The following is an 18,102-nucleotide window of genomic DNA, read 5'->3' as shown; positions in this document are numbered from 1 at the left end:
AAGGAATGAAATGCTTCTATCCAGCAGGCATGCTTCAACTTCTCATTACCTGGCATTATAAAGATGATGCCAATTTATTGTTTTGGGCTGACTGCCTTTTCCTGTGAGCATGTCTGTAATGGGGCCTTTAAGAGGACTTTATAAATCCCTGATATGATTATCCTATGCTCTTTGGTCAGAAACTTGGCCTGAATTGTCTTAGCCCTAGAATTGCAGTTTTCTTTCATTCTGAGTTGTAAAAACCTTTTAGCTTTTTTGATTGTCTTAAATGACAAGAGTGGGCAGGTTTCAGCTCCTTGTTCCAGGACTGTAGGAGAAACATGATAGAGTATTCCTGTTGAATGTATTCTTGTCTAACCTGGACCTGTTTCTTCAACTAAGACTCATTTTGTATATTAAAAGTATATTTTAAAGTATCTGAAAATAGTATTCTAAGCAAGATTTTTCAAAGTGGTTGGTTGTGCTCTGAGTCTGACATCCCCTTTTTTGGGTCAGTAAACAAATGATGCTCCCTGTCTCTAGCCAACTTTTAAGAAATTATACCTTCCCTTCTTCTTTCTAATGGTAGCTTGGAAATGAAGCACATTCACTTCACACAGGACTAAGGAAGTCAAACAGGACAGTCCATCATTTTACACAAAGTAGAATGGTGAAGTGATGCCTTAAAGACAAGGTAGTGAAATCAGCAAGATAGGGAATACATTTTGGGGGTTTAATTTGTTGGAGAGTGGTCTTTTAGGTGTTAACATATTATAATAGGGCTATATAAGCCTCTCTTAATTCCTCAAATGTGTATTTTTGCCATTTGAGAATCAGGCCAGGAGTATATGAGCAAAATCCTTTTGGTCAAGGCACAGGCAAGGAGTGGTCTTCACTATTCTCAAGTCTTCTCATGGACCTATGCCATAGCTATCAACTGCATGTTTAATAAGATCAGAATTTCAGAGTTGAGGGGAACTCAGAGGCAATGTTGTTTAGTGGAAAACATACCCCCAAAGACATCCCACTTACCATATAACAGGTTTTGCTTATATACTTCCAGGAGGGGGAATCTACTACTTCTGGGTCAGTCCATTCCTTTCTGATTGTTAGGAGGTTTTTTCCAGACATCAGTCCTAAATTTCCTCTTTGCAACTTCTACCCACTGCTGTTGGCTTGGCCTTCAGACACAGAATAAGTCTTCCAGCCCTTTTAAAATTGTTTGTTTGAAAGAAAACCTTTTTCAAAGGAAGGCCTTAGTTCAGCTCCAAACCTTGGTTGATGCCTTCATTAAGTGTGAATTCTGGGTAGGTTTTGCCTGGAGTGCAAACCATATATCATTTTAATGTTGGTGTTTAGCAGAATAAGTCTAATCCCTTTTCCCCATGTCAGTCTTTCAAGTACTTGAAAACAGCTATCATGCTTTCCCTGACTCTTCTCTTCTTCAAATTAAAATCTTCAGATCCTTCAGCTGCTCTCCCATGACATGAACTTGGCGACCATTGTCATCCTTACTGCCCTTCTGAGTTTTCTCAAGCTTTGTCATCGTTGTTAATTGTCTGCCTCTTCATAACCGCATTTGGGGTTTTCTTGGCAGAGTTACTGGAGTGGTTTGCCATTTGCTTCTCCAGCTCAGTTTACAGATGAGGAAACTGAGGCAAACAGGGTTAAATGATTTGCCCAAGGTCACACAGACAGTAAGTGTCTGAGGCCAGATTTGAACTTAGGAAGATGAGTTTTCCTGACTTCAGACCAGATGCCCTATCCAATGTGTCACCTAGCTGCACTAAGTGGCTCAAGCTTATCAGTCTCTTTCTTAGAAATATGCTCAGAACTGAACACATACGCTACATGTGGCTTGACCAGAATAGAGTACAGTGGGACTATCACCTCCTTATTTGTGGAAGCGATGCCTCTTCATGCAGTCCAAGATGGCATTTGCTTTTTTTTTTTTTTTGGCAGCAATATCATACTGGTGACTCACATTGAACTTGCAGCTAACTAAAACCTCTAGATATTTTTCAGACAAATCACTGTCCAACCATGCTACCCTACCTTGTACTTGTGAAGACAGATTTTTGGAGATTTATCCCTATGAATTTTTTTCTTATTAGATTCAGTACTTTGTTGAGACCTTTTTGGATCCTCTCATCTGATGCGTTAGCTTTCCTACATAGCTTTTTGTCATCTGCACATTTCAAAAGTTTGCCATTTATACCTTTTTTCTAAGTCTTTGATAAAAAAATATTCAACAGGGCTAAGCACAGATCTTTGGGGTCATCCCATTAGCTACCTCTTTTCCAAATTAACATGAAATCATTTTCAGTCTGGCCATTCCACCATTTCTAAACCTATCTAATTTTACTCTCATCTCTCCCCTTTTTATAAGAGTAGTGTGAGATAGTTGTTAAAAATCTAGGTAAACTATAACTACATCAGTCAAAAAAATCAAAAGATTTATCTGGCATGACCTACTCTTCATGAGGTCATTTTGGCTCTTTGTGATAAGTGTTTCATTTTCCAAATGTTCACTAATGATCTCTTTAATGATCCATTCTAGAATTTTCCCAGGAATTGAAGTCAAGCTCACTGGCCTAGAGTTTGCACCCTGTTCTCTTTTTTGAAAATTGGGACAACAGTTGCCATTCTTCAGTTCAGCAGTGCCTGATCTTTCAGATATCACTGACAGTGATTCACCAGTCATATCTACCAGTTCTTTGCTTATCTGAGGGTTTAGTTCATCTGGGCCAGGTAATGAATTAAGAGTGGCTGATTTTTCTTAATCTCTCCCCATTTATCTTGAGTATCCACTCCACAATAGCCATTTTTATTTTGTCTTTTCAACTGCAAAGTCTGCTTTCCAGAACAAGCATAAAACAGAATAAAAATTGATCAGTTCTGCCTCCTCTCTCTTGACAGTTATCACTATCTGATCCATGTTGAGTAGTGGTTTTACCCCTTTTTTGGATTCTTTCTTTCCCCAGCATAGCTTAAAAAGGAAGTGGAGGCGGGGAGGAGGTAAAATGAATAAAAGTAATCTGTATTCAGAAAAACTATTCTTAATATTCTGTTGTAAGGATGGGTGAAATCTCTAGTACACAGGCTGCTATTTACTTAACATAGCCTTATGTTATGGTGTCTTTGAAATTGTAAACCAGGGGCACTTGGTCTAGAATCTTTTCATTAGATATGACTTATTTGCTATGGAGTCTTTAGTTTTCCTCTATCCTGTCTTTGGTAGATGTCTGGAAATTAAAAGCATCTTTAATTTTCTTGGACATTTTCTTCCTTCTTTTCCTGCCTTCTTGGATTTTACTTTCTAGAATTCATTTTGAATAAAGTAGGAGAATTTGGCCTTGCTTTTGGCCTAAACTCTTTCCAGAAGGTTACTTGGGATTTAGTTTTTCTTTGAGGTTAGGTATAAGCTTTGTTTGCTCTGGCTTTTTTTCCCTTCACTGTTACAGATGGGAAAGGAAGTATGGTCTAGTTCAGAGTTTGCCTTGGACTCAGGAAGACCTGAGTTCAAATTCTGCCTCTGACAACTATTGGCAGCCTGACCCTCAACAAGTCACTTAACCTCTTACTGCTCACAGTCTTTCCATTGGTAGAAAGAGGTTTTTCCCTGCACCAATGAAATCACATGGTATGGAAATGAGGAAAGTGTGTATTCCAGACATAAGGTGCCCTCTTGCAAAGGCAAGTAAACAGAGATGGAGTGTCTTATGTGACAAACAGCAAGGAAGCCAATTTGGCTAGGCAGCTGAATGAATGAGGGGGATTATGCATAATAACCCTGAGAAGACAGGTGAAAGCCAGGTTTTGAGGGGCTTTAAATGCCAAAAGCATTTGCATTCTATCCTAGAGGTATTAGAGAGCCACTGGAGTTTATTGGCAGAGAACGACATAGTCAGTCCTGTGCTTGAAGAATATCATTTTGGCAGCTTTGTGGAGGTTGGATTGAAGAGGAAGAAACTGGAGGCAGGGAGACTGACTAGGAGGCTATTGTGATGGTCCATACAAGAGATGATGAAGGCCTGGTGGCTATGTAAGTGGAGAGAAAGGGAATGGATGTGAGAGATGTTGTAACTTTTAACATTCATCCCTAGTAAATTTCATCCTATTAGATTCAGCCCAACCTTATAATTTGTCAGTCTTTTTGGTTTATGACTAGTCATCTAACATGTTTGTAACATGTTTGTAAACATGGGTTTGATAATTATGACATCAGTGCCTTTGTCTATGTGATTAATATTAAACTACACAGGACCAAGGAGATGTTCCTTAAATGTGCTCCTGGAGACCTCTTAGTTGAAATTGATTCCAAATCTACCTCATGGTTCTGTTGTCCAACCTATATTGTCCAGGGCCAGCACAAGAGACCTCATAAAATGATTTGCAGAAATCCAGGTAGGCCATATTTAAAACAGACCTCTGATCTGCCAGTTTAGGGAATGTCAAAAAGGAAATGTTCACTAATACTCTTTAAGATTTTACCAGTCAAGCATACCAGAGTATAGGTGGTGACTCTTTTTGTGAAAATCAGTACCTTTGCTCTCCAAGATTTTTCAAAGATCACTGACTTTGTGCTGTGATTGCTGAGCAATTAAGAAAGGCATAATGAACCCTCCACCCTCTCAGCATAGGATCTCCTTTCCTACTTTGGTCTTCTTCTCCCCAGAGTAAACACTAGCACAGCTAGTGAAGACTGTCTCACACCAGGACTATTGCAGTAGTCTGTTGGTGGGTCTGCCTGCCTCAAGACTCTCCCCTCTGCAGTCAATCCTCAAGTTACTCAAGTGATTTTCCTAAAGCACAGATCTGACCAAGTCACCCCACTCCATACTCAGTAAACAACAGTGGCTTCTTCAGTGCCTCCTAGAACAAATACAGAGTGCTGTTTGTTATTCAAAGCCTTGGTAACCTAGACCCCTCCTACCTTTCCAGGATTCTTATGCTTTGCTTTCTGATATATACTCTTGAATCTAGTCATATTGGCCTCTTGGCTATTCCAGGAAGACACTCCATCTTTCAGCTCCACACATTTTCTTCGACTGTCTCCCGTGACTGGAATGCTCTCTCCTCTCTCCTCCCCTCCCTTTTCTTTTCCTCCCCTGTTGTCTGTCTGTGCCTGCCACTTAGCAATCTTAATAAATGTTTACAGATTGATGTTCAACCTACTATGTGTCACTTGGCCCTAGAAATACAAATACAGAAGTTAAGCAGTTCCTGCCCTCTGGGAGCTTGTCATCCCTCTGTGAAAATACAAGATCACAGATAAATAAATAATGATGGGTGTGTTTGTGTATATAAAGGGAGGGGGCTTGGCCCACAACTTGGGAATCACAAAAGAAAACTTTTAAAGGAGAAGACTCTTGGGCTGACCCTTGCTGGAGGTAACTATGGCTGGAGGAGAGGAAGGCCAGCATTCTAGGCCTTAGGAGCAGCCCGCGTACACCCAGACACAGTGAAAAATGGAAATCTACTCTTGAGTCTAGGGAACAAAAAAGAGGTCATTTTGCTTAGAGCATATAGTGTGTGAGATTGAGCAATGTACAATCCTGGAGCGAGACTATGAGGAGTTATAATGCCAAACATTATATTTGATCCTACACATAGTAGGGAGCCATTGAACCTTCTTGAGCAGCAGGCAAAGGCAGTGGTTAGACCTCTATTTAGGAATAAGATTTGACAGCTCTGTGGAAGATGGTTTGGAGAAGAAGTGACTGAAGGTGGAAGATCAATTAGGAGGCTGTTAACCATAGTCCAGTTGAGAGGTGATAAGGACCTCAACCAGGGTGGTTGTGGTGTAAGTAAAGAGTTAGGGTATGGAAACTAGAGTTGTTAAAGATGTGGAACTGATAAGACTTGGCCACTAATTCCGTATGGGGTTGGCTTTTCTCTCTTACCTTATATCTCCAAATCCTTTGATATTAATCCTCATTCTCTCCTTTTTTATTTCAGTTTTTGAAAAGTCAGTCTTATCATCAGGTTATCTACTCTTCTCCTTAGACCTTTGATGCCATCCCTGTCTCCTCTGAAAGACTGCCTCCAGAATTCTTCTCCATCTACTGGCTCCTTCCCCACTACCTACAAATATGCCTCATCATCTCAAAAAAAACCCTTTACTTGGCTCCACCATCAACTCAAACTATATTTTTCTTTCTTCTTCCTTTCATAGTTGAAGCTCTCTGTACACCTTGCCTTTACTTCCTCTGCTTGCATTCACTTCTTCACACCTAACAGTATGACTTTTGACTTCATTGCTCCGTTGAAATGGATCTTTCCAAAGTTGCTGGTGATCTCTTAATTGTCAAATCCAGTGGCCCTTTCCCAGTCCTCATCCTTCTGGACCTTTTTGCAGCATTTGACACATATTCCTGGTTACTTTCTTCTCTCTTGGTTCATGAGACTACTTTCTTGGTTCTACCCATGTCTGTTCCTCAGTCTGCATTGCTTGATCATCCATCATCAGTTTCCCCTCTTTGCTTCCCTCCTTTTTCTCCCTCCCCATCAGTTGGTTCAAGGCTCTCTCCTAGCCCCACTTCTCTTCCTTCATTATATCATTGAACCCAAAGGAGCCAGAGACAATTATCACCTCTGTGCAGATATGCCAAGATCTATATATCCAACCCTAAGGCTCTTTCTCCTGATCTCCTCAGTGCATAGTGTATATTTTGAACTGAATGTTCCATAACTGTCTCAAGCTCAGCATATCCAAAACGGAGCTTGTTATTGAGTAGGATGACTTGACTCTTTACTCTCCTGTCCACTCCCCTTGCCCCCATTCACATTCAGTTGGTGAGTGTTGTGAATCCTGCCTCAGCCTCTCCCACATCTCTGGCATCCATTCTCTATCTCCATTCACAGTGCTAGCATTCTAATTCAGGCCCTCATCACCTCACCTGGATAACTGCAAAGGTCTCTTAATTGGTCTCCCTTCTCCCCTCTCCATTCCATCTTCTTTGCAGATGCCAAAGTGATATTCCTAAAGCACAAGAATAATCACTGAGCTGTAACCCTTGCTGTTCAAGACCTTTAGGGACTCTATTGCTTCTAGTATCAACTCCTGACTGTTTTGCTTGGCACTTATAGCCCTTCACAATCTCGATCCAGGCTTATTACCCATTGCTTCCCTTGACATATTCTACTGTCCAGCCAAAATGGTCTATTTGTTGTTCTCTATCCCGGAGGATCCATCTCCTGTCCCTCTATCTTTGCATAAACTGTCCCTCTCTGTTGTCTGAAATGTATTTCTTCTTCGCCTTCACCTGTCACAGTGTCCTCTCAAGTACTACTTTCAGGCTTTTCCTGATTTTCCTATTCCCCCTTAAGAAATTTTCTATAATTCAATGATTTTTTTCTTTTTAAAATTCACTTTTTTTTTGTACTTGACAAAAACCTATTAAACATGGTCTGATCCATAATTATTTGTTCATTATCTTCTGTTTACTAATATTTCAAGCCTGAATTGGGATTTTGTGTTAGGGCCAGATCCAGCCCTCTTGGATAGGATGGTGGGGGACCCTATTTGGTCCTGATCTCTGTTATCTCAGCTGTTTCTGTTGGCTGTGACTTCCAGTCAGCTTCTTGTGGGTCAGAACATCGTAACTGCCCTGGGGAAACTTTGGAGCTCTGCTGGCCCGCTTTCTCTCTGCTGCACAGTGCTTCGGTATCTGGGCATCCTGCAAGCGTTCCATGTTTAGGCTGGACGACTTCTGAACACTGCTCTCCTCAGCTCTCCTGGCTGGGCTCCTTCCTTGATGTATGCAGGCTTCTGGCTGTCCCCTGGTGCAGATCTGGGTTGGGAGAAACTTTAGTTTCTGTTTGGATTTCTTGATCATATTTGTCTGATGCTCTCTTTTGTCCTTTGCTGGGGTACTTGTATAGGAACTGGGCTGTTAAACTCCTATTCACTTGGTCATCTTTAACATAACAGAATATTTACTTATTTGTGTTTGCCTTCTGTAGAATGTAAGCTCCTTAAGGGCATTTTTTTTGTCTTTTGTATATGCAATGCGTGGCACATTTGATATATTATAGGTTTTCAAAGTGGTTTGCATATATTGTCTTATTTCAACCTCAAAGTAATCCTGTGAGATGAGTGCTAGAATCAGTATCACCTCCACTTTACAGATGAGAAAATTTACTCAGAGAAGTGATTTTTCTCAGGGTCTCACACTCAGAATTCTGACACTTGTCCAGATTTTCAACAAAAACTTAAGAGTAAAGTTCGAGCATGCTTTCAAAACACTGGATGATGGGATCATAAATTCTTGGAAAAATTGTGTTTAATGGCAAAAAAAAAATGGATTTGGATCCATTCTTTACTCGGGAAAAATATGGAACATTTCACAAATTTTCATGTCCTTCCTGCTCATGGTCCAAGCTAATCTTTGTATAGTTCCAATTTTATATGTTCAGTTCAGTAGTTTTTTTAGTTGTTTCTGACTCTTTTTGATCCCATTTGGGGTTTTCTTGGCAAAGATACTGGAGTGGTTTGCCGTTTCCTTCTGCAGCTCACTTTACAGATGAGGAAACTGAGGCAAACAGGGTGAACTGACTTGCCCAGGCTCACACAGTTAGTGTCTGAGGCCAGATTTGAACTGGGGAAGATGAGTCTTTCTGACTCCAGGCCTGGCCCTCTCTCCACTGCTTCCAAATCTAGCACCTGGCACTTAATAGGTGCTCAGTGGTGCTAGTTGTTGTTTATGGTGTGATGTGATTTGTCTGGGTCTGGTGACTCGAGTTTGTGAAGGGCAGATTTGTGCTCTCATCTGTTCACTTATCTTTGGTTCCAACTCTCTACTAGCCATTTTTATTCTGTTCTTTTTTGTTCAAAGATTATTCTTCTTGATAGAGAAACTTATATTTCAGGTGCGATCTTATTGGTGAAGATATTCCCTCCCATGGTGTTTAGAAAAAAAAAATCCATCTCTTCTCATCTTGTGTTATTCTTGTCCATATCTTCCTTTACCGTTTGTATTTTCCCCTACCCAAGGGGAGGGTATTTCCAGTCTTCTGGGAACCTTCTTCTTGTTCTCTCCATGTTGTATGGATATCAGTAGAGCACATAGGTAGCCCATCAGTTTTCCTTTGCTCTTGTTACATGTGCCATCCCATTATTGTTTTATCCCTTCTCTGATCTCCTTTTCCCTATTATAGCTTAAAAATATAGCCCTTTTGTGGACTTTAATTTTTCCTGCTAATGTCAGCAGTTTCCAGCAGTATTCTTTTTTTTTGGAGGGGGGAAGGCAGGGCAACTGGAGTTGAGTGACTTGCCCAAGGTCACACAACTAGTAAGTATGTCAAGTGTCTGAAGCTGGATTTGAACTCAGGTCCTCCTGACTTCAAGGCAGGTGCTCTACTCACTGCGCCACCTAGCTTCCTCTCCAGCAGTATTCTTAAAGGATTGTGCCACACTTCTGTGTCTATCCTTCATTGCCTGATCTTGTGTTTGTCTTCTACACATGTCTCTGCACAGTCTTCATTGACGCTGTGTGCCCATCTCAGCATTTTTGTGCAGTTTTTTTTTAACCTTCTCATCAGAATTGTCATCTTGTGTCCTAAGAATTTTACTCTGGAGAGCAATATTTCCCTTTTTGGGCTGATTTCCCTATAGTTTTAGAATATTGTCCGTTGGATCCTTTCCCTACTTTTCCTGCGTCTGTCCTTGATAACTCTCATGTCCATCATCTCTGTCTCCAACTGCCTGTTGGAATTTCAGAACTAGATGTTCTACAGACAACTCAAACTTGACATAGCTAAAACAGAAATCTCCTCACACTGAACTTTCTTCTGAACTTGCTTATTTCTGTCAGGGTCATCCTTTTAGTCTCCCAGGTTCACAGTCATGGCATTTCTCTTGACTCCTCACTCCCCTTTGGCCCCGTATGTTTTGTCAGTTGTCAGATCTCATCGTTTCTATTTCCACAATATCTCTCGTGTCTATCCTCTTCTCTACTCACATGACCATCATTATAGTTCCTCTCTCATTTCTCCTTCTAATTAGTTTCCCTGCTTCAAGTCTTTTCCTGCTCTATCTTCTACACATTCATGTCTGACCATGTTACTTCCCAACTCAACATACTCTAGGGGCCATCTCCAGGCATCCCGGTGAATATCAGGCCACTGGACCCAGGTGGCTCTGGAGGAAAAAGTGAGGCTGGTGAACTTGCACAGCCCTCCCTCACTCAAATCAAAGTCAACTGCAAGTCACATCATCATTTCCCTGATGTCATGGTCTTCTTTGAAAATGAAGGACAAACACAACAACAACAACTCTGGAGACTCTCAATTAAGATCAAGTATAAACTCTTCTGTTTGGTTTTTTAAGCCCCTTATAGCCTGGTCCCGACCTATCCTTCCAACTTTGTGATATATTCCTCCCTTTCTTGCACTCTGCAGTCTGGCCATACTGACCTCCTACTCTTCATCCCTTTGCACCAGATCCCCCATCCCCCAGCCTAGAACATACTCCAGCCTTGCCTCTGCTTTTTAGAGTTCCTTGTTTCCTTCCAAGCTCTGTTCAAGCATTGTCTTCTTCATGAAGTCTTTTCCATTTTTTGCCCCTCCAGTTACCCCATATTTATTTTGTATGTACTTATTGTTTTCTCTGAAAGACTCTTAAGTTCCCTGAGGCCAGGGACAGTTTCATTTTTGTATTATATCTCCAGCACCTAATAGTGTGACTGGCATGTAGTAGTCACTTACATGTTGTTTCCTAGCCTACATCTCTCTCTGATTAGAGAAGAGGAGAAGGAGTTTCAAAAAATTGAGGTTTCATGTATGATGGATTTCCCACTATTTTCCTGGTAAAGCTAATTGTCACCGCAACACTGACTTCTATGTGGGGGTAAGGGGGTGGCTAGCGTCCTTTCTCCTCTCCCCTGTTCCCACAATCCCAGAGATAACTCAAATATTCCTCAAGTTTTCTTTGTTAATGGCACAGTTACTGACTTTCACTTGTAACACTTTTCTGGTCATGTTACTACTTGGGCTCAGGGACTAAAACTATTGTCATAACTGGGGCAACCTATGAGCTTTTGTTGTTTTTTGAACCTGACGGTGGTTTAAAAAAAAGAAACAAAAAAGCCTGACAACCAGCAAGAATGTTTCACTGCCTTTCCAAGGTTCTCTTTTCTGTGCTGCCCCCCCCCCCACCTGCTCCTTTTTCATTTTCCAGACAGTGATAGTCAAGACAATCTTTTGCTCAAAAGAAGAGCACTGGGACTGAAGGGTAATAGCTATAATTTTTATTAAAATATTGGGGGCGGCTAGGTGGCACAGTGAGTAGAGCACTTGCCCTGGAGTCAGGAGAACCTGAGTTCAAATTCAGCCTCAGACACTTGACACACTAGCTGTGTGACCTTGTGGGCAAGTCACTCAACTCTAATTGCCCTGCCTCTCCCCCTCCAAAAAAAAAAGGAAAGAAAAAAATATTCATTGGACTGGAACCCTCTCCCTTTCCTTCCTCATTCAGGACTAATTGAATAAGTGAGACTGTATGCTAGGAGCTAAGGATTATAAAAAGCAAGACTCTTTCCTGCCCTCTCTCACCCTACCAGGACTTCTTTTTATTTGGAAAACTATCCTTCAGGTTGGATTTCTTCCAGGCTTCATTGTAGTTCAAATGTGGACTTTTAAAAGAAGAAATTTAAAATTAAAGTTCATTTGCTATTTCTGACTTAGGACTTCTCTCTACTCCTCTCCAAGTAGTATATTTTTTATATGTTAAAAAAACAACTTAGGCCAGAGAGTTGAAACCAGGAGAGAAGAAAAGATTTCTGAATGCCCAGTCCTTCAAGAATCTATTTTTGGAGTTGTCTCTTTTACTGCTCCGTGGGGAAGGACAAGAAGTCTGGAGAAGGTTGAAATGGGAGAGCTTTTTATGGATGACCGTCAGTAGCTATCAGTGCATTTAGTTAAGTTCTGTGACATGGGAATTGTATCAAAAAGTGTCTTTGCCTGAAACTTCTACATAGCTGTGGTTAGGGCTGTTTTTATTCTGGTAACTACAATCAGCTCCTGACCATTTTTCTTATATCTTTTTCGAGAAATAGTTAAGACCTAGCTCCTGTGAGACAGTGCAGCTTATTGGATAGGCAGGTCCCTGATTTAGGAACTAGGAATCAGTCAAACAAGTATTTATTAAGCACTTACGTGTAAGGGATTACTTTGGGGATTTTTCAGGTTGATCAGATCTAGTCCTCGTGCTTATGGAATTTACCGTCTATTTAGGGGAAACCTTGGTTCTGGTTCTTGATGTTGGTGTAGAATATTGGGTAAGTCAGCCTTTCTGTGCCTTAATTTTGCCCAAAGTAATGACAGCAGCCTTAGTTTCTGCATTGTTAAGAGTTGATGACAAATACTTGGGAGTTATCTACATAGCACTTCTACCTGGAATAGTAAGAATGGATGGGTTCAGGAAAGAAGGAAGGATGGAAGGAAGAAAGGAAGAGAGAAGCTAAATGAAAGTACTTTGAGGGTAAAAATGATCATTTATATACTAATGCGCCTTCTGGTATTAAATAAAGGTCATTTGTAGATTGTTGGGTGGGGTAGGGGGAGGGAGAGACATCCTATATGTAGGACTTGCTTCTCTTTTGAGATTGAAGTTTTAGCAATAACCCCAGAGGAAGCAAGACACATACCGGGATTCATTCAGCAAATGCCTACTGTTTTGGAAACAGTGGGAGATAGAAAAGAAGGTAGAAATCATGACAGCTTACTCAGAGAGCTTACAGTCTACTTGGGGATTCAAGATAAAAGAAACAAGTAGAGGAAAGTTATGGAAAGAAGAGAATTTCTATTATCAAATTCTGTGGAATGCAAAGCAAAACCATTATTGTGAGTTGAGATTAGTTTAAGAATACTTCTTGGAGGAGAAGCCAGAGTGAGATCTTGGGAAAAAAAATAATGAAAATTGGTTGGGAGGATACTCTAGGAAGAGAAGTCTTATGTAGGAAGGCTCGGGGATGGAAGCAAACTAGGTGTGCCTTAGGGATAATAAAGGTCAGGCTGTGATGAAGGAATACCAAGATAAGACTAATTAGGTATTGAAGAATAGATAAAATGGAGAACTTTGAATTCCATAATATGGAAAGCCATACTTTTAAACAAAGTGTAAAAGGGAAAAAGGGAGAGAGTAAAGATTAGCACAGTAAACTCAGTCGGCCAGTATACACACTGAATGGTTCCCTATTTCTGCAAAGACATTTTCGTCATTTTTTTATTTAAAATTTTTCCCCAATCACATGTAGAAACAATTTTTAATATTCGTTTTTAAAAATAAATTTGAGTTTCAAATTCTCTTCTTCCCTTGCTTCCCTCCCCCACCTCGTTGAGAAAGCAAGCAATTTGATACAGATTATGCATGTGCAGTCACCTCATCTCTTTTTCAGGGATAAGCAAGGGCATGACATGTTTTTTTTTTCTTTTATTTTTTGCTCTGAACTTAACACTCCCCCCTCCCCCACCCAAGAGCATATACATACACATGGAAAAACAGAAAAAGAGGATTGCATGTGAAACTGTGAATCTTTATTTCATACTGCCTGCTTGACAGCAAAACTCTCTTGCTTGTTTGTGTTTCCTTCTGAACTTCTGTATTTTTTAAATGTTTTAGTGACCTTTTCTTGTATCACTTTTGCTAACCCTGTTAAAACAGAAAATAAAAAATCCTTGCAACACATAAGCATAGTCAGACAAAACAAAACCACATGGTGGCCATGTTTGAAAATGTATGGCTTTGTCTGAACTCTGGGTGTATCACTTCTCTATCAGGAGATGGGTAATAGGTATTTTTTTAAAACAACTTTTTATTGATTTTTTTTTTACATAAACATAGTTCTTCCCAGTATATCCCTCCCCATCCCTGAGAAGCATCCAGTATAACAAACAGTGTTTTTTTTAAAGACGAAAGAAAAAAGGAAGAGAAAAGTTGGTGTAACTGGTTTTTTGTTTTTTGGTTTTTTTTGAGGGAGGAAGGTAGGGCAATTGGGGTTAAGTGATTTACCCAAGGTCACACAGCTAGTGCATGTGTCAAGTGTCTGAGGTCACACTTGAACTCAGGTCCTCCAAAGTCGGTGGAATTGATCAATATATTGGAAAAAGTCTGAAAATATGTTCAACACCACCCCCAACCCCCACCACCACCTCTGGGAGGATCTTCTCAAATCTTTTTTCCAAACCTGCTTGTTCTTTATGGTTTTTCAGTATTCACTTTTCATTTGTGTGTATGCTAATCTCCTAACTTGGTATCCTTTTTGTTTTCTTTCCTCTACTTGCTTTACTTTCCATCAGTTTGTGTATGTCTCTTCATGCTTCCCTGTATTCATTAAATTTTCCACTTCTTACAGCGCAGTAATATTCTATTATATTCACGTATCACAATTTGCTTAGCCATTCCTCAATTAATGGCCACCTACTTTGTTTCCAATTCTTTGCTATCACAAAAAGTGCTGCTATAAATAATTTTGCTGTATTGGAGTCTTTTGTCTTAAACAATGGCTTCCTTGGGATATATGCTTAGTAATGGAATCTCTGGTCCCAAGGATATGGACATTTTATATGCCTTCTTTGAATAATTCCAAATTGCTACCCACTAATAATGTGCCTATCTTCCCATAATCCCTCCAGCTTTGACTGTTCCCATCTTTTGGCATGACCTGTTCTTAATGATATACTATGCTGGCCTCTTGTGATTTCTGCTTCCTTTTCAAGGTGTTCAAACACAATCACTATAATAATTTAAAATAGAGTTTTGCAAGGAATTGAAGTCAAACTTATTGATCCAGTGTTTGCAGACTCTGTCCTCTCCCTGCCTTTAAAAAAATTAAATGAGAGTCCTGTGGGATTTTATTCTGTAAGATTTTTCATAGCTCCCAGATAACAAATTAGCAGTTCAGTACTCAGGGATGTAGTTCATTTGGGTCTGGTGTTAGCTAGCTGTGTGACCTTGGGCAAGTCACTTAACTACTTTTTCAGTTTCCTCATCTGTAAAGTGGGGATAATAAAAGTACCTAGCTCTTCGAGTTGTTGTGAAGATCACATAAGATAACATTTATGAAGTGCTTAGCATTGTGCTTGGTACAGAGTAATAATAATAAGTATGTATTACTAAGTATAATTTAATAACAAGTAATAATAATAACATTATTATTATCAAGGGCAGCTACACTGTAGTGTAAGATGTTGGCCTCAACCTGTCTTCTGTCAAGCTGCTTTCCAATCTTCCCATATAGACTTATAGAATATGTCCCCTCTTTCTTCTAATTGGCATTATTTTTCTTTTACTGTCACAGTTATATTCTTGAGAGTTACCCATTCCTCTTAAGCTGCCCTTCATAGGGCTTGGTCTATGGGGTCCTACTTATAGCAGTCCCATCCCAGATCTAGGGTACAGATCAGACTATGCTTGACTTTTTCTTTTTTTTCCTATCATGGGGATAGCACCGCTTCAAGGTTCTCATTATTTCCAGGAACCAGTTTCTCCCTGGTTGATAAGAATCCAATCCAGAATAGAAGTTGCTGCTTTCGGCAGGGACCATTTCCGTAGCTGCACAGATAATTGAAGTTTTTCCCTTCCCTATCTAATTATATCAAGCCTCTATGCCATACTCATGATCTATTTCCCAAATTCCTCATCTGTTTCCTCTTTATGTTCAGGTGGTCTCTAGCGTGTTGTTGTTTGTCCTTTGTTCTCAAAGAGGTGACTTTAGGCAAAGGGTGTCTTGACTTGTAAGTGAATTGGATTTAAGTGAGGCAGAGCTGTGCAAAGTCATCAGACTCCAGTGGCAAGACTTAAGTCAAGACAACTGGTGATGGCTCCAGATGCTGTAGGAGACCCTGGCCTTTTTAAACTAAGGTCTTTCCCAGGTCTCAGTTTGTCTGAGGCAACACCCATTCAGTAATTAAAGGCTAGGTAAGAATCGAGGCAAAAAATGGTCTAGTTTGCCTTAATTAAAGAATCAGTCTGGGAGGGAAAGACCCTCAGAGTTTCTGGCCAGAACACAAACAATAATAACAGGGTAAATGTCTAACAACTGGCTCTGGGTGGAGAAATTGTATTCATGAGTGTATACACCTATGATAACATCACATCTTTTTCTTCCTCCCCTTTTAATGAAGTTCCTAATGAATCCCTCTACGTCTTAGGATTGCTTCACAAAAATCATAACTTCTTATTATGGAGTACTGTCTTATTCTTTTTTGGCTCTTCTGCTCCCCCTTCTCCACTTTTTTACTTGTATTGCTCCTTTGTTAATAAGCTTACCCTTTCCAGACCTCTAGTGTGATTGTTGGTCTCATCCCACTAAATCCTTGTTATAACCTATAAAGTCAAATTTGCTTCCTTGTGTTAGGCTTTCCAGCAATTTACCCATCCTTTGCATTTGTCTATAGATTTCAGAGACTTAGTTTTATGGCTGCCTCCCTACTTGATTTTTACTTCCTATAAAACATCTTGGAAGCTCTATTAATGTTCTTATGTTGTAGATATTATCTGTGGTATGCAGGGCTTCTTAAACTTTTTCCACTCTTGACCCCTTCAGTGCTTCTTAAACTGTGGGGGGTCATGACCCACAATTTAAGAAGCACTGGACTATAGTGCATAAGTGGACAACCTTCTCTCTTTTTTGGTCTAAAACTCTTTTGATTAGATTTGGAGACTGCAGGCAAATACATTCGTATAATCCTTTCTTGGTACATTTCATCCCTGTCCAGGAACCTCTTTTTAGCTATATTTTAAGCTATCCTTTCCAAATCCAGATACTGTTCTTAGATACTCTTACTTTAAAAATTTTTTTTCTTTATTATGAACTTGAAAAATATCAACAAACTTGAACTTTTTTCATTTACAAAGAATGGAGGTTGTATATGAAACTTAATTACATACAGCTTATTTTAAAGTATATTATAAGTACAAAATTTAACATGATAGTACCCTATTTGTGTCCACTTCTGGACTTCCTTCTGTTCTTTACTGAATTTTTAAAATGTTTTAACATTTTTTTTGGCATCACTGTCTTTCCTTCCTTCCCCTCTCTACAGATTATTACTCTCCTTTGTAACATTGTTTATTTCCCAGATCTCCCTTTCACTTCTAAAACTCTCGCATTTGCAGCAGCAGCAGTGAAGACACTATCTTTGCCCCTAAAGCTGTCAATTTCTTACCTAAGACTTTCAAGTCTTTAAGGCTGACTTTCTGGATGTTTTTTGGCAGTTTCATTTGTGCCCATATGACTTCCTAGAAATGGGTGATAATATTATAACAATAGCTAGTATTTACATAGTGTTTTATAAATATTCTCATTGAACCTCATAATAACCATAGATCCATTTTATATCCAAAGTGGTCCATTTCACAGATGAGGAATTATTTGCTCAGAGTCACTTAGCTAGGAAGTGTCTGAGGTGCGATTTGAACTTGGGACTTCTTGGCTCCAGGTCTAGCACTGTATCTGTTGCACCACCTCACTGCCTCAGAAGTCATCCAGTTTAGTAAGTCTTGGGAAGTTCTCTGCAGTGTCCTGGATAATGTGGTCCAGGAAGATAGCAGATCCCTCTATTGTTATCAGTCTTATAACAGAGACCACTATTACTTTTTATTTCTTCTCTGGCCCTTAAAGGCTAAAGGGATCTGAGTCATGTTTTGTTAGTGGCTAAATAGCTATTTACTCCTCAGTCACAGTTTCTCTTCTTTGGAAAATGCTCCCTATCTATCACTTTGCCCTAAGTATTTAGTGATCCTTCCTTTCCTCCTCTGTTTCAGTCTTCCAGTCTCCTGTCTGTATTTGAAGCTCTTTTGTTTTTAAGGAGCACTTCATTCTCCCTGATAACCTGGAAAGTAAACAGGTTTTCCTCAATCCCCTTTACCTTCTTTTCTAGGAGGGAGAAAAGTCTGGACTTTGATCATCATTAAGCCCCATGGCCAAAACAGACAAGTATTGTGAACTCTATACAGTTTGCCTTAATTCTGTGTTCTCTACTCTTGATGGAAGTGAGAATGTCACTTCTTTATTTTTCTTGCTAGTAGCTTCACTGAAGAATTGTTTTCTGCTTCTAAGTATTTATACAAGCCATCTTTTGAGTCTGGAATGTATTCCTTCTTCATCTCTGCCTTTC

At 39.8% G+C, this 18,102-nt stretch overlaps 1 non-coding gene across 1 annotated transcript; it reads right to left on the bottom strand.

Moving 5' to 3' along the window:
- Window positions 1-8,312: 8,312 nt before the first annotated feature.
- LOC118852468 lies at window positions 8,313-8,420 on the bottom strand. Its single transcript, XR_005010546.1, has one exon. It is a non-coding gene; the product is annotated as a U6 spliceosomal RNA (small nuclear RNA).
- Between the last annotated feature and the right edge of the window lie 9,682 nt (window positions 8,421-18,102).

This window comes from Trichosurus vulpecula, chromosome 5, assembly GCF_011100635.1.
Source record: "Trichosurus vulpecula isolate mTriVul1 chromosome 5, mTriVul1.pri, whole genome shotgun sequence".
NCBI lineage: Eukaryota > Metazoa > Chordata > Mammalia > Diprotodontia > Phalangeridae > Trichosurus > Trichosurus vulpecula.
This window is presented reverse-complemented; position numbering and strand designations above follow the sequence as displayed.